The sequence below is a fragment of the Rhinopithecus roxellana genome, chromosome 1 (assembly GCF_007565055.1).
Source record: "Rhinopithecus roxellana isolate Shanxi Qingling chromosome 1, ASM756505v1, whole genome shotgun sequence".
Taxonomy (NCBI): domain Eukaryota; kingdom Metazoa; phylum Chordata; class Mammalia; order Primates; family Cercopithecidae; genus Rhinopithecus; species Rhinopithecus roxellana.
In genome coordinates this window covers 132,799,392-132,822,679 of record NC_044549.1, presented here as the reverse complement: position 1 = coordinate 132,822,679, position 23,288 = coordinate 132,799,392, and positions in this window count along the sequence as shown.

The following is a 23,288-nucleotide window of genomic DNA, read 5'->3' as shown; positions in this document are numbered from 1 at the left end:
CCCCAGGACATGCTTGAAAGAAGTAGCTACATCTCAGAGGAGGCTCCTTGGCAAAGCATTAACTCAGGGACTGGCATTTCACTTTCTTTCTTTTTAAGTTCCTTAGGAATTGAGCTGTTCCTTGGTCCCCTGGAGTTTTCACCCACTGCTGACTGCTGAGGGACCTCAGCCTGGGTCTGCAACCTGGAGAAAGAGCCCTCCTCCTGCAGCAAAGCTCAGGCCACGGTGGGCAAAACATCATTGCACAATGGTGCAGTCTGGAGAAGGACCCCTCTTCCTGCAACAAAACATCAGGCCAGCCTGTTGTGACTGCCACAGAGTTGATGCCACCAAACAGACTGAGGAAAGAGTTGGCAGCCACAGCTTCACACAGAATTTCTACTCAGTCTACTAGAGACCCACAGCCCATGGGGGCAGGGAGTGATGGTGGAAGTAAGGATACATAATCTTATCCCCTCTAGAACTCCAGCTAGGATGCCCAGATATTCAGGCTAGTGAGTTTCTTCAGTTTTGCCTTAACCGAGACTTTCTACTTCTAAGAAAAGATGGGAGAAAACTACCAAAGACTTTTTGGACACTTTAGACTCTTAAAAAACAACCATTTTATGGTTAAGTGTAAATTAAATAATGAAACATGTGGGTTGAATTTTCCTTAAAATGCCCAAGGGTTTTACAATTAAGTGGAAAATTCTCCTGCAAAATGCATTTAGAATTTGGTTTCTTGCCATGGTATAAATATTTGAAACAGAAAAACATCTCAAAACATAGTTTAAAACTTTCAAGAAACTCAAAATAGGACTTTATTCTGGCATCCTGGTATTAATAATTGTGCTACTACTCTTTAGACCATGAAACTGAAGCAACATTCAAAAGACTCTTTTGTAATTCATTATGTAATTCAATTAGTCATATATTAATTTAACAAACCTTTCCCAGTCACTTACTATGGCTCAGGCACCATCCTAAGCTTTTTCTATCCAGGTCTATGAGGTGACATTGCATCCTAACAGTATTTTGATATTGGAATTAGCTCTCAAAAGGATGAGTCTAAAAGATGTGCATTAAATCCTGGACTAAGCTCCAGAGGGATAGGGGTTGTGTTGTTTTGAGAGAGCTTTGGCATATTTTGAGAAACCTTTGACAGATTTTGTAAGAATCTATCACTTTGATAAAGAAACTATTAGGTTAGAGGTAAGGAAATAGCTAACATGCGTTTTCTTGCCTCTTACCTGCAACTGCCCATATAAGTCTGACAAGTGAACAACAGATCACTTTCTATGGTTAACACAGAGAAGGACCACTCAGAAACCCTTTCAAGAAAGTGATTGGTAGCCAGCTGCAGGCAGTGTGGTGAGCTGACATCTTCTGGCTGGAGGCTTCTTCAAGACTGGCCCAAGTCTTGGAGCTGAAGTCACACTTTGTTTCGGGGTCCCCTGGCCAATGACTAAGGCAGTGACACAAAGCCAGTAAGACAAGTCGCAAGTGGGCCTCCTCTAATGTGCAATCTTTGCTCCAGAGCTCCCTGTTGGGTTCACAGAGCCTTTGTCAGGCCTACAGCACAGTCTGATGCCTCCCTCTGCCCACGCCTGCTTCTCCCTTTCCTTTCCCAGGGTTGGCTGCCTGGAGAGCCCATCCTGCAGCACTTCTGACAACAAAGGTTTTGCTGTCAAATATTTTTTGTTTCATTGTCAAAACAGATATTTAGGATCTAAATTCTAATAAAACTGTTTTCACTAAAGAAAATTTCATTCCCTACTCTGTAGGCACTACATTTCTATGTTAGAAATGAACAATAGATATCTAGGCATCTGCTAGATGGACTGTTTTCTTTTGCATTTCTCTGACATAGAAATTTCAGGACACGCATTCCAAAAACGTAACACTAAACTAACAATGACCACATGGGCAACTCAATAAAGTATAAGAATCAAATAAACCTCTCTATTTATTCACATACTATGATTCATAGGAAAGAAAAGGAAAGAGAAAAGAGGGGGAGAAGAAGGACAAATAAATCTGGGAGGAGACCAGGAAAGAGAGGGGCAGCACACTGGTGACCAGGGACACAAGTAACTTGTATTTTTCTTCTGAATTTAACAGGAACTCAGGCCTATTATTTTCCTTTACTTGTCATAATTTCTTAAAAGTGAAAAATCTGTACTCTTACAATAAAATGTAACAAAAGAGTAAACCTTTGGTTTCTCTGGGACAAGTATTCTATATGTCTTGTAAGACATTTTATTTAACTGTAAACCATGAAATTCGGCCTTTTAAAATTGCCTTTAATACCACCTTGAAGTAATGGAACATATACTGGTCACACTTATATAACTTTGTGCTTGTTGTTTGAATTCTTCAGGTAAAGCAGAGTTGGTGAAGGACTGGCTGATATCATTATCTGCAGTTCTTGGCTATTCACATGCAAATGACAATGACAGTAAGTCACTGACATCCTCTTTCTTATTTGCTCTTTACCTTCCCTTGTATCAATCATTCTTCTCAGATTTTGCACACTAAAATCATACTCAATGGATAGGAGCCATCTTAAAAAATATGGATGCCTGAAAAGGGTTTGAATAAATATTTCTTCAGAAAAGATATACAAATGGCCACCAACCACATGAGAAGATATTCAACACACTTAGTAAATACAGAAATGCAGCCGGGTGCAGTGGCTCACACCTGTAATCCCAGCACTTTGGGAGGCTGAGGCGGGCGAATCACCTGAGGTCAGGATTTGAGAGCAGCCTGGCCAACATGGTGAAACCCTGTCTCTAATAAAAATACAAAAATTAGCCAGGGGTGGTGGTGGGCAGCTGTAATCCCAGCTACTCAGGAGGCTGAGGCAGGAGAATCTCTTGAACAAGAGAGGCGGAGGTTGCAGTGAGCCGAGATCGTGCCACTGCACTCCAGTCTGAGTGACTGAACAAGACTGTCTTGAACAAAAAAAGTAATTACAGAAAAGCAAATCAAAACCACAATGAACTGCCACCTTACACCTACAAGGGTGTTGTAATTTTTTTAAAAAAGGAAAATAAGTGTTTGCAAAGATGTGAGAAAATTGGATCCCTGGTACATTGCTGCTGGGAATGTAAAATGTATCTGCACTATGGAAACAGTCTGACAATTCTTCAAAAAGTTAAACTTAGAATTACCATACAACCCAGCAATTTCACTCCTGTATACCCACAGAATTAAAAACAGGTACTCAAACAAATACGTGTACACATGTGTTCACAGAAGCACTATTTACAATAGCCAAAAGGTAGATATAGCCCAAATACTCATCAACAAATAAATGGATAAACAAATTATACTATATCTATAGAAAAGAATATTATTCAGCCATGAAAAGGAATGAAGTGCTGATATGTGATACAACATGATGAACCTCAAAAAGATTATGCCAAGTGAAGGAAGCCAGACACAAAAGGCCACATATTGTATGATTGTGTTTACACAAAACATCCAGAATAGGTAAATCCATAGGGACAGAGCACATGCTGGTGGTTGCCTGGAGTTGGGGGAGGATGGGAATGAGGAGCATCTGCTTAACCCATACAGGGTTTTATTTTGTGATGATGAAAATGTTTCAAAACTCAATAGAGGGGATGATTTTTCAACATTGTAGCTATACTAGATGCTACTGAACTGTTCACTTCAAAATTGTTAATTTTATATTATATGAGCTTCATCTTAATTTAAGAAAGAAAGAAAGAAAGAAAGAAAGAAAGAAAGAAAGAAAGAAAGAAAGAAAGAAGAAAAAAAGAAAGAGAAAGAGATAAAATGTCTTACAAGACATATAGAATACTTGTCCCAGAGAAACCAAAATGTTTACTCTTTTGTTACATTTTATAGTAAGGGTACAGATTTTTCACTTTTAAGAAATTATGACAAGCAGAGAGAAAAAGAAGAGAAAGGAAGGAAGGAAAGAAGGAAGGAAGGAAGGAGGGAAGGAAGGAAGGAAGGAAGGAAGGAAGGAAGGAAGGAAGGAAGGAAGGAAGGAAGGAAGGAAGGGAGGGAGGGAGGGAGGGAGGGAGGGAGGGAGGGAGGGAGGGAGGGAGGGAGGAAGGAAGGTGAGCAGTTCAAAAAATATATATGGGTGCCTGGTTCCCGCCCTGGATTATGTAAGTAAAAATCTCTTAGAGCCGAAAATTCACTAATTTTAAAAGTTCTCTTGGTGGTTTTATTGTGCAGCAAGGGTTGAAGTGGGCCTTAGTTGTAGCTTTATTAAGATGACTAGGGCCTGGTGTGGTGGCTTATGCCTGTGGTCCCAGCACTTTGAGAGGCTGAGGTGAGCGGATGACCTGAGGTCACAAGTTTGAGACCAGCCTGACCAACATGGTGTAACCCCATCTCTACTAAAAATACAAAATTAGCCAGGCGTGGTGGCACACACCTGTAATCTCAGCTACTCGGGAGGCTGAGGTGGGAGAATCACTTGAACCTGGGAGGCAGAGGTTGCAGTCAGCTGAGATTGCACCATTGTACTCTAGACTGGGCAACAAAAGCGAAACTCCGTCAAAAGAAAGAAAGAGAAAGAAAAGAAAGGAAAAGAGAGAGAGAGAGAGAGAGAGAGAGACAGAGAACACACTAGCTAGATATTCAAAGTATTAATACTTTAGATTTTGAAGGTTACTTTTTTGGGCTATTTATTGAAAAAATTAACAGAGCATTTACAATGTGCATCACACTACCTGGTACTTTAGACAGATACTTATAAAGAAAGAAAGACGAAGGGAAAGATAATTCTTACCGAGAGTTCTTATTAAGCACAATAGTTTTATTAAATAAAACTACTGCTTACTACTATTTATATACTTTATTAAATATTATCTCAATTACTCCAACAGTTACAATTACTTTGGGAGCCATTGAGTTAACATTTAATAAAGTATATAAACATCAGTAAAGTAGCTTTCTTTACTGACCAGGAAAAGGAAGGTCAAAGAAGTTATATATACTTTTACAGGGGCCCACCATCTATTGAGGGACAAAGCAGAGGTCACTTTCAGTTCTCAAGTGTGTAACTAATAGCATCCTGAGGCTCCTGGCGTGGAGGGAGGTACAGATCTACCTGCGGAGTCAAAGTCCCTATGAACTGTGGATGAAAGCAGAAGCTTTGGAGCAAAACAGCCCTGGATTAAAACCCCAGGTCTGCCACTTATTCATCTGCCATATGACAGGAGCCAGGCTAAATAATCCAGGTTTCCTCATCTGTTTGATGGGATAATAATTCCTACCTATTTAATTGTTGTAAGGATTTAAATGAGATAATATCTTTTTTTTTTTTTTTTTTTTTTTTTTTTTGAGACGGAGTCTCGCTCTGTGGCCCAGGCGGGAGTACAGTGGCCGAATCTCAGCTCACTGCAAGCTCCGCCTCCTGGGTTTACGCCATTCTCCTGCCTCAGCCTCCCGAGTAGCTGGGACTACAGGCGCCCGCTACCTCGCCCAGCTAGTTTTTTGTATTTTTTTTAGTAGAGACGGGGTTTCACCGTGTTAGCCAGGCTGGTCTCGATTTCCTGACCTCGCGATCCGCCCGTCTCGGCCTCCCAAAGTGCTGAGATTACAGGCTTGAGCCACCGCGCCCGGCCGAGATAATATCTATAAAGCACTTAGCATAGTGCACGCTCCATATAAGCACTCAATAAATGGCATCTCTTATTTTTAAATTTAATTTTTGATAATGCTGCTCCTAGTTCCTAGGGAAGGATGAACTCTGACCCCCTAGCCATCCCTTTTCATGGTGAGCAGTAAGTGTCGCCAGAACTGGACCCCTAACCATCCCACTTATTTTCTTCAGGACAGCCTAATACTATTGTTCTCTCCTATTGTTCTATCCAAGTGCTAATTTCTAAGAGACTTTAAAACATTTAAATAGCAGAATTTACTGGCACAAGTTGATCATAAATTCAACAGACATAGGAACTAAAGACATGCATCTATTTTAGGGATAAACAAGCTAATTCTAGCCTAATTTTGTTCATTCTTATAAGCACACTTTTTTTTGTAATGTGAACAGATGAATTTTACTGCAGGACTAATTTTATTTTCTTATTAAAGTTTTTTTTTTTTTTTTTTTTTTTTTTTTTTTGAGATGTGCTAAAGGACACATTCCAAGAAGCAAGAGTGTAATTATAGATTTAGCATCTCCTGTATGGCCTGACAGAAGTCTACCATCACTTAAGAAGCCATTACAGCATATACTTAATGTCAGCTTGATAGAAAAAAACACTTTCATAGGTTCTCTTTGATTGACACATTTGAAATGACATCAGTTTCCAGCTTTAAAACCTACTGTTATTAGGTCTCTGTTGCTATTTATGTTAGAAATATGTGCACGTGTGTCAAAATAATATATCAACTTTGCTGATTGGCTGCATCTAGATTCTGTTGCCAGGGGTAACAGAACAATTGCTTTTAATCTTTCCAAAATTGCTTCTTGTGTGTGTGTTTCTTTTTAATACTTGGGGTTTTCAGGGATTTTTTTTCACCCCAGGGCAAAAATAAACAAATTTTGTCTAGGGAGAAAATGAATACATATTGTCTGTGTATACTAAAAGGAAAATTAGATACAAAAGTGTAGTTGTTATATGTGCAAATTTCTATAGCCATCTATTGTAGATACTGTGATAGTCCTATATCCTTAAGGCTAGATTGACGAGGAAAAGGCAATCTTTCCTTTCAAATGATCCAGCACCCAACCATTTGCCCCTCAGGTTCAAGGTCTTTTCTCTTATGGTGGAAGGCCAACTTCATATACGTTGTTGAAGGGTAAGAATGTATATGAAATAAAATAATGTGTCTTCAAAGCTTTGCTCCATCTTTCCTGCCTAATTGACTGGACAGAGAGTCATGAGCAACTTCTTATTGATTATGAATCCCAACTCCAGCCTCTGAACTTTTGAAAGATTGAGAAAATTGATCTACATGCTCTTGTGTATGTACATGCTATGCCTATAAATTAAACAGACAGATTTTTCTGTATAAGGTTTTGTTGTTTTAACAGCTCAGACTTCATTAGGGTATCTGTTAGAATGGTCCTGAATATCAACTTACACTAATTTAGGATCATGAGGACTGTGATGGGACCCAGGAATTTGGTTTTAACCATTGATTCTGAGGCAGATAGTCCAAGGTCTACACAGGAAGAAATATTGCTTTGCTTTGCACTTTCCACATAGCACATACTTTCCTAAAACAATTGAGCAAAGACTCCAATGACTATGCTCAGTCCTGTACTTAGATGAAATGACAAGTGCCTCCACAGTAAGGTTTTCTCAAAAGCACCATCCCCTAGTCCTTACACCTAACCTCGCTCCTGAAGAACGAATCAACCCAAACTAAATACCCCAAAATGTATTCTGCTGGATAGCCTCTCCCATCCATTTTTGCAATATTTGAGACTTTAAGAAAATGCGAGTAGGCTTGGGAGGTGTAACACCTCAAGTTATGACCTATCACCCTCCCTTGAATGTATAAGAGGCTTTGGCATAATGAAGAAAGATGACAAAAAAGCATAAGAAAACTGGATACCTGATGGTTTTGGTTAAATTGTGCCCTTCCAAAAATATGTTGAAGTCTTAACTCCCAGTACCTAAAAGTGGCATCTTATTTCCTTACTTTGGAAATAGGGTGATTGCAGATGTAATTGGTTAAGATGGGGGTCATTAAAATGAGCCCTAATCCAACATAACTAGTGCCTTTTTTAAAATAAGAAATTTGAACAGTGCATATCTATAGAGGGGGGAAACAGTATGAAGACACAGGGAGAATATAATCTACAAACCAAGGAGAGAGACTTGGAACACATCCTTTCCTCACAGCCCTCAGAAGGGACTCACACTGCCGATACCTTTATTTTGGACTTTTACCCTCCCAAATTGTGAGAATAAATTTCTGTTGCTTAAATCACCCAGTTTGTGCTGCAACTTTGTGACAGCAGTCCTAGGAAACAAATACACCTGCGACAAAGAGTCAGCAGAGGAAAAACAGAGCCAAAGATGATTGTCTATGAAAACAAACTCTTCCTGTTTATATTGTTGCCTCTGCCTGTAGTTGTCTTGCTTAATAGAGTGAAATGAAATCAGCATTTCTAGCCAGATGCAAGGCCATAACCCTAGAAATGGGGAAATTCCTTCTTACCCAGAAACAATCTAAAAATCATAACTTTAATAAGTTATGCATTTCCTTGAAGGTGATAACTGTCCAGCAATACCACCCAAGGCAGCATTTTAAGATATTGGCAGCCAGAGTTTCATATAAAAATAAAATAAAACAAGTTGTTGTTTAAAATTCGATGAAGGCATGTACTTTGTAAAAGAGAAACAATTGCAAACACAACCTGCGGGAACCAGATTCACATGGCAAACATTTCATTTCAGCAAACAGTGAAAGAAATCATTTGGAGCTTTCCAGGGTAGCTCCACAGGAATCATATTTCTCTGAAATTGTTGTTTGTGTTGCCAAATCTGTTTTTAATGTTGTCTCACCACTGCTTCTCCTCCCTTCACAGAGATGTCTGTTGTGGCACAATATTTGGCCAAGAGCTGACATAATCTCAACCACCAAACTCAGACCATGATCAATCTGCATAAATCTTTAGACAGAAGGGTTTCAGGAATAGTTTACTGGGAAGGAAGGAAAAAAAAAAAAAAAAAAGAAAGCAAAGGATTGAGTTATAGACTTACACACAAAAGATGATATAAGATATGCCATCACACATTTCACCGGTAAAGTAATCAGTGTGAAAACCTGGAGGGAGAATCATTTACCTGTGACAGAACAAGGTGAAAGAACTATGGTAGTGGACTTTAAGTTTCCTAGTAAAAAGAACAACACAGTATAATCAATCAGATCAACATGCAAAGAGTGATGATGAAAATGTAATAACAATGTGGTCTTTAATTATAATGTGAGGAGTTGAATGGAATAGAGGACCAATTATATATTCAGTAGAGTAGTAGAAAATGTCAAGCTTGGAAGGAAAAGAGAATTTAAGTGTCATAAAAAGAAGAAAGTGATGAGGAGTGAGAAATATACTAAAACATTTGTCCTGTTTTGCAACCTCAGAACAGTTCACAGCCTTTTTATTATACCCCCAGATGTACCTCTGGTGTATGGGGCTAAGAGAAACAAGTTAGTGTCAATGCTCAACACATTTACACTATCAACTTTTCATGTGACATGGACTCCATTACGGCAAGAAAATAATAAAGCATGGTATTAATTTTTATGTCCACTACTAAACCGCAAACAAATAAAAAGAATTTACTTAACCCTTTCCCACTGCAGAATTAATCCTAACCATTTGAATAGAAATCTTTTTCCCTTTTTCAGAAATTATGTAAAAAACAAAATTTAAAAAAAACCCCGAACACCTGGAGACACTTCCTTTTATAATCAATTTGATTTTGTTGCTCATTATGGCTTATTGTAGAACAAGATCTAAATTACATTTTGTTGGAACAAGAAGCCAGCTCCGTTTTTCTAGTTCTTTGACTTTATTCCCTTTCTCTGCCTGTCAGTCATTCTCTCTATTTCTCCCTCTCTTTCTTGCACTCTCTCCTTCGCTTGTCCCCCCAATTCACTTTCAGATTTTAAACTTGCCCACGTACCCAACATCATAAAGGACATTTTACTCCATCTCTAGTTTTGTGGCTGAGGGTTACAGTGTCCAGAACAACATGGCACAAAGTTGTTGTGAGGATTAAAATAAATAATGGATAAAGCATGCCATGTAAAGCTTCAACAGTAGAAAGCTCTCAAGAATTATCATTATTGTTTCAAGTTTTGCTTTCTCATTTTTTCCTCCAATGCTTGAGTTTATTTCTTCAGATCCAGGTTTTGGTATGTTTGCCTGAGATGTGGAGTGGGAAGGAGTGGGGAAGTAGAAGAGGCTAAGCAAAAACTCAGGCAGGCAGAAGGAGGGAACTATTGAGTTCAGCTAATAAGGCATAAAGCAAAAGCCAACCAGAAGCAGGCACAGCAAACAGCGGCAGGTATGCAAGTGAGGAGCCAACATCAGGAGCTGCTGGTCAGAAAGAGACCACAAAGGGTCTGATGGGCTGGGACATTGTCATTCATGGGAGGTAGAGGAGGTAGAGGTAGCCTCAACAAGACTAAGTTTTGAGGCAAAGCCTGAAGCATTTATTAAAAACAGCAGTTGTGCCAAAATAGATATGCTCTGAATGCAACCTTTGAGAAGGGTAACCCAGGGCTTCTTGGGACCTTCCGCCCTAGGCGTAGAGGTCTATGCTTATTGAACATCTGCTTCTACGGTCCAAAAGCTCGATTATTTTTCAGTCTTTTATTCTTCAACTCTGAAGGAAGACTGCCCCAAGTCCCTCTACCTCCCCTACACCCAGTGGGGCCTTTTCCATATCCACTTTCCTTGTTAAATATTTGCAGTGTCTGTTAATACCTGGCTCCTCATGGGTGACCAGAAACAGTGTTTGAATGAGTGAACAAATGGACATCCATGAGGTCCTTTACACAAATCTCTTCTCTGTTCTATTCCTCTCTCTTTTTGACAAAAATCTAACACAATCTCTAAAACCCTCTAAGCATCAGCTTAAGGAAAGATAAGCTGTCTTTCCAGGCTCTGCTTCTGAGTCCCTGAGAGGAAAGTGGTGTGGTCGGATGGATGAGCAGAAACTTTGAAGTACTTGATAAATAGAACTTCCCGTCTCTTAATATGTTCTAGCATTAAATTATTTCATCATTTTTCCAAAGTTGAAAAATTTCCCCATTTTTATATATTAGAAAATGCAAGAAAAAAGAAATTAAATAAATTTTTCAAACCCACACATTTCACAATAGAGCCTTTGGGAAATAAAATGATCAGACCAATAAAATATATTAGGATGCCAAAGATCACATCACATTTTAGAAATAGACCTATTTAATCAGGGGAGAAATAGGCTTGCACCAAAAACACAGAACCAATACTACAAAGGCAGAAAAATGAATAAAACAACAATAACAACCTAATAGTTTAGTTTAATATTAATCTGGACACTGATCTTATGTCTTCCATAAAAATTGACTTAAAATGGATCATAGTCCTAAATGTAAAATGCAAAACCATAAAATTGGACTACATCAAAATTAAAAATTTCTGCTCTTCAAAAAACACTGTTAAGTGAATGAAAAGACAAGCCACCGACTGGGAGAAAATATTTGCAAAACAGGTCTATCATAAAGGATGTGTATCCAAAATACGCAGTGAACTGTCAAAACTCAGAAATAAGAAAACAACCCCACAAAAAGTAGGCAAAAGACTTGAACAAACACAGCACCAAAGAAGATATAAAGACAGCAAATAAGTATATGAAAAGATACTCAGGGGGCGGAGCAAGATGGCCGAATAGGAACAACTCCAGTCTCCAACTCCCAGCGCGAGCGACACAGAAGACCGGTGATTTCTGCATTTTCAACTGAGGTACTGGGGTCATCTCACTAGGGAGTGCCGGACAATCGGTGCTGATCAGCTGCTGCAGCCTGACCAGCGAGAGCTGAAGCAGGGCGAGGCATCGCCTCACCTGGAAGCGCAAGGGGGAAGGGGATCCGTTTTCCTAGCCAGGGGAACTGAGACACACAACACCTGGAAAATCGGGTAACTCCCACCCCAATACTGCGCTGTAAGCATACAGGCATTCCAGGAGAATATATCCCACACCTGGCCGGGAGGGTCCCACGCCCACGAAGCCTCCCTCACTGCTAACACAGCAGTCTGCCGCGATCTATCCGCAAGGCAGCAGCGAGGCTGGGGGAGGGGCGCCCGCCATTGCTGAGGCTTAAGTAGGTAAACAAAGCCGCTGGGAAGCTCGAACTGGGTGGAGCTCACAGCAGCTCAAGGAAGCCTGCCTGTCTCTGTAGTCTCCACCTCTGGGGACAGCGCACAGCTGAAGACCAACAGGGGAAGCAGCGGGAGCCGGTGCAGACGCGAACGACTCTGTCTGACAGCTTTGGGGAGAGCCGCGGATCTCCCAACGCGGAGGTTGAGATCTGAGAACGGACAGACTGCCTGCTCAGGTGTGTCCCTGACCCCTGAGTAGCCTAGCTGGGAGAAATCCCCCACTAGGGGCAGTCTGACACCCCACACCTCACAGGGTGGAGTACACCCCTGAGAGGACACTTCCAAAGGAAGAATCAGACAGGTACACTCGCTGTTCAGCAATATTCTATCTTCGGCAACCTCTGCTGCTGATACCCAGGCAAACAGGGTCTGGAGTGGACCTCAAGCAATCTCCAACAGACCAACAGAGAGTCCTTCTGACTGTCAGAAGGAAAACTATCAAACAGGAAGGACACCTATACCAAAACCCCATCAGTTCGTCACCACCATCAAAGACCAGAGACAGATAAAACCACAAAGATGGGGAAGAAGCAGGGCAGAAAAGCTGGAAATTCAAAAAATAAGAGCGCATCTCCCCCTGCAAAGGAGCGCAGCCCATCACCAGCAACGGATCAAAGCTGGTCAGAGAATGACTTGGACGAGAGGAGAGAAGAAGGCTTCAGTCCATCAAACTTATCAGAGCTAAAGGAGGAATTACGTACCCAGCGCAAAGAAACTAAAAATCTTGAAAAAAGAGTGGAAGAATTGACAGCTAGACTCATTAATGCAGAGAAGATCATAAACGAAATGACAGAGATGAAAACCATGACACGAGAAATACGTGACAAATGCACAAGCTTCAGTAACCGACTCGATCAACTGGAAGAAAGAGTATCAGCGATTGAAGATCAAATGAATGAAATGAAGCGAGAAGAGAAACCAAAAGAAAAAAGAAGAAAAAGAAATGAGCAAAGCCTGCAAGAAGTATGGGATTACGTAAAAAGACCAAATCTACGTCTGATTGGGGTGCCTGAAAGTGAGGGGGAAAATGGAACCAAGTTGGAAAACACTCTTCAGGATATCATCCAGGAGAACTTCCCCAACCTAGTAGGGCAGGCCAACATTCAAATTCAGGAAATACAGAGAACGCCACAAAGATACTCCTCCAGAAGAGCAACTCCAAGACACATAATTGCCAGATTCACCAAAGTTGAAATGAAGGAAAAAATCTTAAGGGCAGCCAGAGAGAAAGGTCGGGTCACCCACAAAGGGAAGCCCATCAGACTAACAGCAGATCTCTCGGCAGAAACTCTACAAGCCAGAAGAGAGTGGGGGCCAATATTCAACGTTCTTAAAGAAAAGAATTTTCAACCCAGAATTTCATATCCAGCCAAACTAAGTTTCATAAGTGAAGGAGAAATAAAATCCTTTACAGATAAGCAAATGCTTAGAGATTTTGTCACCACCAGGCCTGCCTTACAAGAGACCCTGAAGGAAGCCCTAAACATGGAAAGGAACAACCGGTACCAGCCATCGCAAAAACTTGGCAAAATGTAAAGACCATCGAGGCTAGGAAGAAACTGCATCAACTAACGAGCAAAATAACCAGTTAATATCATAATGGCAGGATCAAGTTCACACATAACAATATTAACCTTAAATGTTAATGGACTAAATGCTCCAATTAAAAGACACAGACTGGCAAACTGGATAAAGAGTCAAGACCCATCAGTCTGCTGTATTCAGGAGACCCATCTCACATGCAGAGACATACATAGGCTCAAAATAAAGGGATGGAGGAAGATCTACCAAGCAAATGGAGAACAAAAAAAAGCAGGGGTTGCAATCCTAGTCTCTGATAAAATAGACTTTAAACCATCAAAGATCAAAAGAGACAAAGAAGGCCATTACATAATGGTAAAGGGATCAATTCAACAGGAAGAGCTAACTCTCCTAAATATATATGCACCCAATACAGGAGCACCCAGATTCATAAAGCAAGTCCTTAGAGACTTACAAAGAGACTTAGACTCCCATACAATAATAATGGGGGACTTCAACACTCCGCTGTCAACATTAGACAGATCAACGAGACAGAAAGTTAACAAGGATATCCAGGAATTGAACTCATCTCTGCACCAAGCGGACCTAATAGACATCTATAGAACTCTCCACCCCAAATCAACAGAATATACATTCTTCTCAGCACCACATCGCACTTATTCCAAAATTGACCACATAATTGGAAGTAAAGTACTCCTCAGCAAATGTAAAAGAACAGAAATTATAACAAACTGTCTCTCAGACCACAGTGCAATCAAACTAGAACTCAGGACTAAGAAACTCAATCAAAACCGCTCAACTACATGGAAACTGAACAACCTGCTCCTGAATGACTACTGGGTACATAACGAAATGAAAGCGGAAATAAAGATGTTCTTTGAAACCAATGAGAACAAAGATACAACATACCAGAATCTCTGGGACACATTTAAAGCAGTGTGTAGAGGGAAATTTATAGCACTAAATGCCCACAAGAGAAAGCAGGAAAGATCTAAAATTGACACTCTAACATCACAATTAAAAGAACTAGAGAGGCAAGAGCAATCACATTCAAAAGCTAGCAGAAGGCAAGAAATAACTAAGATCAGAGCAGAACTGAAGGAGATAGAGACACAAAAAACCCTCCAAAAAATCAATGAATCCAGGAGTTGGTTTTTTGAAAAGATCAACAAAATTGACAGACTGCTAGCAAGGCTAATAAAGAAAAAAAGAGAGAGGAATCAAATAGATGCAATAAAAAATGATAAAGGGGATATCACCACTGACCCCACAGAAATACAAACTACCATCAGAGAATACTATAAACGCCTCTACGCAAATCAACTAGAAAATCTAGAAGAAATGGATAATTTCCTGGACACTTACACTCTCCCAAGGCTAAACCAGGAAGAAGTTGAATCCCTGAATAGACCAATAGCAGGCTCTGAAATTGAGGCAACAATTAATAGCCTACCCACCAAAAAAAGTCCAGGACCAGATGGATTCACAGCTGAATTCTACCAGAGGTACAAGGAGGAGCTGGTACCATTCCTTCTGAAACTATTCCAATCAATAGAAAAAGAGGGAATCCTCCCTAACTCATTTTATGAGGCCAACATCATCCTGATACCAAAGCCTGGCAGAGACACAACAAAAAAAGAGAATTTTAGACCAATATCCCTGATGAACATTGATGCAAAAATCCTCAATAAAATACTGGCAAACCGGATTCAGCAGCACATCAAAAAGCTTATCCACCATGATCAAGTGGGCTTCATCCCTGGGATGCAAGGCTGGTTTAACATTCGCAAATCAATAAACGTAATCCAGCATATAAACAGAACCAAAGACAAGAACCACATGATTGTCTCAATAGATGCAGAAAAGGCTTTTGACAAAATTCAACAGCCCTTCATGCTAAAAACGCTCAATAAATTCGGTATTGATGGAACGTACCTCAAAATAATAAGAGCTATTTATGACAAACCCACAGCTAATATCATACTGAATGGGCAAAAACTGGAAAAATTCCCTTTGAAAACTGGCACAAGACAGGGATGCCCTCTCTCACCACTCCTATTCAACATAGTGTTGGAAGTTCTGGCTAGGGCAATCAGGCAAGAGAAAGAAATCAAGGGTATTCAGTTACGAAAAGAAGAAGTCAAATTGTCCCTGTTTGCAGATGACATGATTGTATATTTAGAAAACCCCATCGTCTCAGCCCAAAATCTCCTTAAGCTGATAAGCAACTTCAGCAAAGTCTCAGGATACAAAATTAATGTGCAAAAATCACAAGCATTCTTATACACCAGCAACAGACAAGCAGAGAGCCAAATCAGGAATGAACTTCCATTCACAATTGCTTCAAAGAGAATAAAATACCTAGGAATCCAGCTTACAAGGGATGTAAAGGACCTCTTCAAGGAGAACTACAAACCACTGCTCAGTGAAATCAAAGAGGACACAAACAAATGGAAGAACATACCATGCTCATGGATAGGAAGAATCAATATCGTGAAAATGGCCATACTCCCCAAGGTTATTTATAGATTCAATGCCATCCCCATCAAGCTACCAATGACTTTCTTCACAGAATTGGAAAAAACTGCTTTAAAGTTCATATGGAACCAAAAAAGAGCCCGCATTGCCAAGACAATCCTAAGTCAAAAGGACAAAGCTGGAGGCGTCACGCTACCTGACTTCAAACTATACTACAAGGCTACAGTAACCAAAACAGCATGGTACTGGTACCAAAACAGAGATATAGACCAATGGAACAGAACAGAGTCCTCAGAAATAATACCGCACATCTACAGCCAGCTGATCTTTGACAAACCTGAGAGAAACAAGAAATGGGGAAAGGATTCCCTATTTAATAAATGGTGCTGGGAAAATTGGCTAGCCATAAGTAGAAAGCTGAAACTGGATCCTTTCCTTACCCCTTATACGAAGATTAATTCAAGATGGATTAGAGACTTAAATGTTAGACCTAATACCATAAAAACCCTAGAAGAAAATCTAGGTAGTACCATTCAGGACATAGGCATGGGCAAGGACTTCATGTCTAAAACACCAAAAGCAACGGCAGCAAAAGCCATAATTGACAAATGGGATCTAATCAAACTAAAGAGCTTTTGCACAGCAAAAGAAACTACCATCAGAGTGAACAGGCAACCTACAGAATGGGAGAAAATTTTTGCAACCTACTCATCTGACAAAGGGCTAATATCCAGAATCTACAAAGAACTCAAACAAATATACGAGAAAAAAACAAACAACCCCATCAAAAAGTGGGGAAAGGATATGAACAGACATTTCTCAAAAGAAGATATTCATACAGCCAACAGACACATGAAAAAATGCTCATCATCACTGGCCATCAGAGAAATGCAAATCAAAACCACAATGAGATACCATCTCACACCAGTTAGAATGGCAATCATTAAGAAGTCAGGAAACAACAGGTGTTGGAGAGGATGTGGAGAAATAGGAACACTTTTACACTGTTGGTGGGAGTGTAAACTAGTTCAACCATTATGGAAAACAGTATGGCAATTCCTCAAGGATCTAGAACTAGATGTACCATATGACCCAGCCATCCCACTACTGGGTATATACCCAAAGGATTATAAATTAGTCTACTACAAAGACACATGTACACGTATGTTTATTGCGGCACTATTCACAATAGCAAAGACTTGGAATCAACCCAAATGTCCATCTGTGACAGACTGGATTAAGAAAATGTGGCACATATACACCATGGAATACTATGCAGCCATAAAAAAGGATGAGTTTGCATCCTTTGTAGGGACATGGATGCAGCTGGAAACCATCATTCTTAGCAAACTATCACAAGAAGAGAAAACCAAACACCGCATGTTCTCACTCATAGGTGGGAACTGAACAATGAGATCACTTGGACTCGGGAAGGGGAACATCACACACTGGGGTCTATCATGGGGAGGGGGGGGGGGAGGAGGGAGGGATTGCATTGGGGAGTTATACATGATATAAATGATGAATTGATGGTTGCTGACGAGTTGATGGGTGCAGCACACCAACATGGCATAAGTATACATATGTAACAAACCTGCACGTTATGCACATGTACCCTAGAACTTAAAGTATAATAAAAAAAAAAAAAAAATTAAAAAAAAAAAAAAAAAAAAAAAAAAAAAGAAAAGATACTCAATAACGTATGTTATTCGGGGAATACAAATTAAAACAACAAGGAGGCCAGGCTCAGTGGCTCACGCCTGTAATCCCAGCACTTTGGGAGGCCGAGGCAGGTGGATCACGAGGTCAGGTGTTTGAGACCAGCCCGACCAACATGGTGAAACCCCGTTTCTACTAAAAATACAAAAATTAGCCAGACTTGGTGGCCCGTGCCTGTAACCCCAGCTACCCGGAAGCTGAGGCAGGAGAATCGTTTAAACCCAGGAGGCAAAGGTTGCAGTGAACTGAGATCATGCCACTCCAGCCTGGGCGACAGAGCTAGACTATGTCTTGAAAAAGAAAAAAAAAAAAACAAAAAACAATGAGCTATCACTACATACCTATTAGAATGGCCAAAATTGAGAACACTGACAACACCAATACTGGTGAGGATATGGAGCAACAGGAACTCTTGTTCATTGCTGGTGGGAATGCAAAATGGCACAACCACCTTGGAAGACAGTTTGGCAGTTTCTTACAAAGCTAAACATCATCTCGCCATATGATCCAGCATTTACCCAAATGAATTGAAAGCATATGTCCACACAAAAACCTACCTGCAAATTTTATTGCAACTTCATTCATAATTGCCAAAAATAGGTAACCTTTAATAGTGAATGAATAAACAAGCTGTGAAACATCCACATATTAGAATATTATTCAGGAATAGAAATAAATGAGCTGTCAAGCAGTGAAAAGACATGAAGAAACTTTAAATGCACAATGCTAGGTGTAAAAAGCCAGTGAAAAAATCAATGGTCGTCCGGGGCTGGAGGAGAAGGAAGGTGTATCACAGGGGGATTTTTAGGGCAATGATTCTTTCTGTTTAATACTCTAATTGTAGATAACATGACATTATGCTTTTAGCAAAACCCATAGAACAACACAAAGAATGAATCCCAATATAAACTGTAGACTTTAGTTAATGCTGATCCATCAATATTGGTTCATAACTTGTAATAAATGTACCATACCAATGCAAGACATTAATAATAGGGAAAATGAGTGAGAGAGAAGAGGGAGAATATGGGAACTTTCTGTACTTTTTACTCAACTTTTCTGTAAGTGTAAAACTGCCCTAAAATAATATCTATTCATTTCAAAGAGAGAGAGAGAAACCAATTGGAGTTGAAGTCTAATTGTTTTTGCTTAATTTCAATTCTAGATAGATAATATGGTTTGCAACTCTTGGAGGGGATAACAGCTAATACAAGATTGTTATTCAGTAAGTTACCAAAAAGATATCCAGGCTGCCAGATCTCTCCCCATGTTATATTAGAATAGCATGACAGGCCAGGCACGGTGGCTCACGCCTGTAATCCCCAGGACTTTGGGAGGCCAAAGCAGGTGGATTACTTGAGGTCAGGAGCTCGAGATGAGCCTGGCCAAGATGGCGAAATCCTGTCTCTACTAAAAATACAAAAATTACCTGGGTGTGGTGGCAGGTGCATGTAATCCCAGCTACTTGGGAGGCTGAGACAGGAGAATCACTTGAACTTGGAAGACGGAGTTGCAGTGAGCTGAGCTCGCGCCACTGCACTCCAGCCTGGGTGACAGAGCGAGACTCCATCTAAAAACAAACAAACAAACAAAAATGACAATACAAGAGGTGTATGCAGAAGCCTAGTACACACCCAGAAGTAGACATTCCTACAGGACTATCTAAAAGTGGTATAGAAAGAGGAAACAAGGAGAGCAAGGAGCTGGGCTGTATATATGACTTTCTGGAACTCAAGATTCTGGTGAGGTCACTGCTGGGCATACCTGCTTGGTGGAAACCTTGGCCTGAGATAGGCAGAGCTGGCTCTCCTGGCATCCTTGTGTGCAAGCAGGGTCTTGCACACAAGGATATACAGGACATTCTGGAAGGTTGCTGCTGAGATACATCTTCCTGTCCTTGTCATCCTCATGGAGGGCTGGGCCTGTCCAGAGTTGGGTATATAGCCAAGTGCCAATAAGGCAGAGATTGAAATCTGAGTTTCTCTGAGCCCAAAGCCCTTGCACTTTCTGACTCATCCCACTGTCTCTCTCAACAATTTTTTCCCTTTGGGCCTCTATCTTGAGCCCTCTATGTTTCTCCCTACACAACACCCAACCAACACAAAAGAGGCTAATACCTCTCTGTACCTCTCCATTACATAGTTTTTAAATTTAACACTCCTTTATTAAGCAGTAACTTTGTGCCAAGCCCTGTTAAGTTGGAGATACTAAAAGAGGAATAAGATTAAACTCAAGGATCTCACAGTCTAGAGATAAAGACATGTAAATTACAGTGAAACAAGATATTAATTGCTATAAATAAAGGGAAAAATTTTATTGGAACCACAATAATCCAGCACTTTGAACTCTACAGGATATTATGAAACTCTATGAAAGTCCACGTCATCTACATTTTTTTGTACCTCTCTATCTAGCTTTTTGCCAGAGCCTCACATTTAAAATTCCTTTCAAACCTCTCCCTCCTATTCATATTCTTCAGCCTTTTGTTTCTTCCTCAAGATTGCTAACTCTTGCTGATTTTCCAATTCAGTCAAACTGCTAGGCCACTGTATGCACATTCATCCAACATAATTACTGTGATTCTTTCACCTGCAGGAAAGAAGAAATGAGCTTTACCCACGGCACACTGTCATTAAGCAGGGGGGATTACCAACGTGCAACCTCAAGGCCATATTCCACAAGGAGGGTGATGTGGCCAGAAGTGAAATGATGCTATGGAGTCTAGATGACAGAGCCAGCCAGTTCCTTCCCCCTGCCAACCCCTGTGTTAGGGCCAAGCTCCAAGGTGGAACAGGAAGGATGCAGAGCAGTGAGCAACTAGTCCCAAGCCCCACATATCAGGGCTTTTCTCCGGCGGTAGACAAGGGGAGGAATCAGGTATTGACAGTTCCCTGTTTTTCACACTGCCACAGGCAGGCCATGTTATGCACTCTTGTCTTGGGACAACTTATCACCAAATGCCTCACACAAAACCTCTACCTGCTTCTCTACATTCCTTTCCTGTTACTGTCCAGATTCCCAGGTTGCATTTTAGTAATACCATGGGAGGAGATGCTCCTCACAATCACACTGGAATCCTGGCTTTCTGCCTCAACTCATGCCTTTCCTTCCCTCCTGGGATCTCTGAACCTTCTTCTGCACCTACCTTGACCTCTACTCACTATTCATTTGGCCAGGTTCAGATCTCCTGGGATCTTTCCTCAACCGTCTTCATGCCCACACATCCTTCCTCTATAATATCTTTGTAGTGAATTAATCTGTTTTCAATTCTGATCCTTTGCTAGACTGTGGGCAATTTCAAGTCAGGAGAATTTTGTCTTTCCATTCCTAATGCCTAGCAGTGCCTAGAACTGTGTAGACAACAATGTATTTGTATTACTTCCTAATGTGTAAATGTATGTGATGTAGCATGTGGTTGAAAGTACACATTTTTGAGCTATCCTGCTTAGGTTTGAGTCTTGATTCAGTCATTTACTCTGGATTTGGGGGATGCATCTAATGTTATTCTTCCTCAGTGTCCTCAAATGTGAAACAGGAATAAAAATATTTATCTTATAGGTTTGTTGTGGGATTTGAATGAGTAGATAGATGATAGATAGATAGATAGATAAATAGATAGATAGATAGATAGATAGATAGATAGATAGATAGATAGAATTTTGAATGATACCTGACACATATTAAGTGCTGGATAAGCATTAACTATCATCATTGTCATCATTACCATTATTATTATCATTATCATCAGATTTGTAGTCCTGACAATACAGCACAGCACAACAGAGAATAGAGTTCTTGGTTCCCCACAATGCCTTTCTTGAGATTACGAAAATACTTGCTTAGATCTATCTGACTTCCAGATTATTCAGAATAAACAGCTAATACTGACCCTTCGTGTTCAGATCTGCTGACACAAGCTTGCTCCACAGGGGTTTCTGCTGATTTAAATAAGTAGAACAACTGTTAAACAGTACTTTAGACAAAACCATAAACTCTTCTCTCAAATGACATTTATAATTAAAGAATAACTGGCTATTTATAAGGGGGGAAAGCCACCAGAATATTTTTTTTTTAAAGGGGGGAAAAAGAGAAAATTGTGTTATTATTGGTAATGACTTTGGAAAGATAAGAAATGTTTCTTAAAAGGAAAATTAGTGAGGCTGTTAATTTTAGAATATTACATTCAATATGCTGGATTTCTTTAGAATGATACAGATATTGAGAAGGAAAATGCTAAGGGGAAGAAAAAGAAATTTAAAAAAAAAGCTATCCAGGCAACTGCAAGAAACTCAAGCCAATATGTAGCATGCATCTGCTGGCAATGCCCTCATCAAATAAGGAAATAAGATACAAAACTGAAATTGCTATTCAAAGAAACTTGATAAACAAAATAATCCATTCAATATAACAGATGTCTGTACAATAGTGTGTGCCATGACTAAAATATCTGACCCACCCACCTACCCACTGGCATTGCTACCAAAAACATCAATTTAAACTGGGCAACCTGAAATGTGCAAAATAAAACTGGCTATAACTACAATGTCAGCAAAACATATTCACGCGGAAAAGACTGGAAGTATTTAAAAGGCATCATCTAAAAAGTGTGCTTCCAAATACTATACTCTCTCTCCTTGGCCCAGGTACATGTTCTGTCCTTATGACATTTTTACCTCTAGTTCAGTTCATTGGTTCTGCAATTTTAATGAGATAAAAGAAGCTATGCTCAATTTAGTTCACTCAAAAGATATTTGTTACCCGTCCTGTATTGCAGGCCCAGTGGTAGTTACTGGAGATACTAAAATGAATGAGGCATGTTCAAGGTCTTGAAGAGTTGACACTGTAGTGCTATATCTGTTTAGGAGTAAACCGAAGCATCACTTTGAATCTATTTGAGTCTCTGCAAATCTGGACGCACTAGATGAATGGTTCCTATTTATCTCTTTGGTGGAAAATTATCAAATTTTCTGGACTATTATATTTCCATTAAGAACATGAATGCCAGGTACCTAGTTTAAGGTTGCTGTTATGGACTAGCCTAAAAGATTTGGTATAAGGCAAGAGAAACTTCAGCACTTTGCGATCCAAATCTAATCAGTAGGAAAGTTACTTCTTATTTTTCATGTTTTCATATACAAAACGGAAGGTTTGAACAATGGCTTTTTATACCCACTGTGCCTTTCTGGGATACTGTGAATATTACCAGAGTGAAGCAATTCTCATATTTCAGGGGGAAAAAAAAAGACAATACACAAATGATAACTGTCAAAACAAAATTAATCATCACATTTTCCTGTTGCCTAATTTCTTGATTAACTTCTGATGGCCCTCTGAGACAACGAATAAAAATGCTCAAACAAAAAGGACCTTAAAAGGAGGTGAACTTTCATTGCACAGTGTTTCTGACAGCTTGCTCCTAAGCAAAGCAACTGGCGTCCCTGGGGACTCATTCAACATTCATTTGAATCATGGAGAAAGAGACCCAGTTTGGAAGATGTTTTTCTGCAGTACAGAGGGGGACTTTGATCCTAGCTCAGATAACAGCTGCTATCCCTGAGAGGATTTTCTGGTCGTTCTATCCCTCAGGCCAGGTAAGTCTCAAGGGAGGTGTCTAGTTGACCTCAGAGCTCAGCCAAGGAACTGATACCTGAGGGAGGGTCTTTGAGTGGGCAAAGGAGCCTGGCATCGA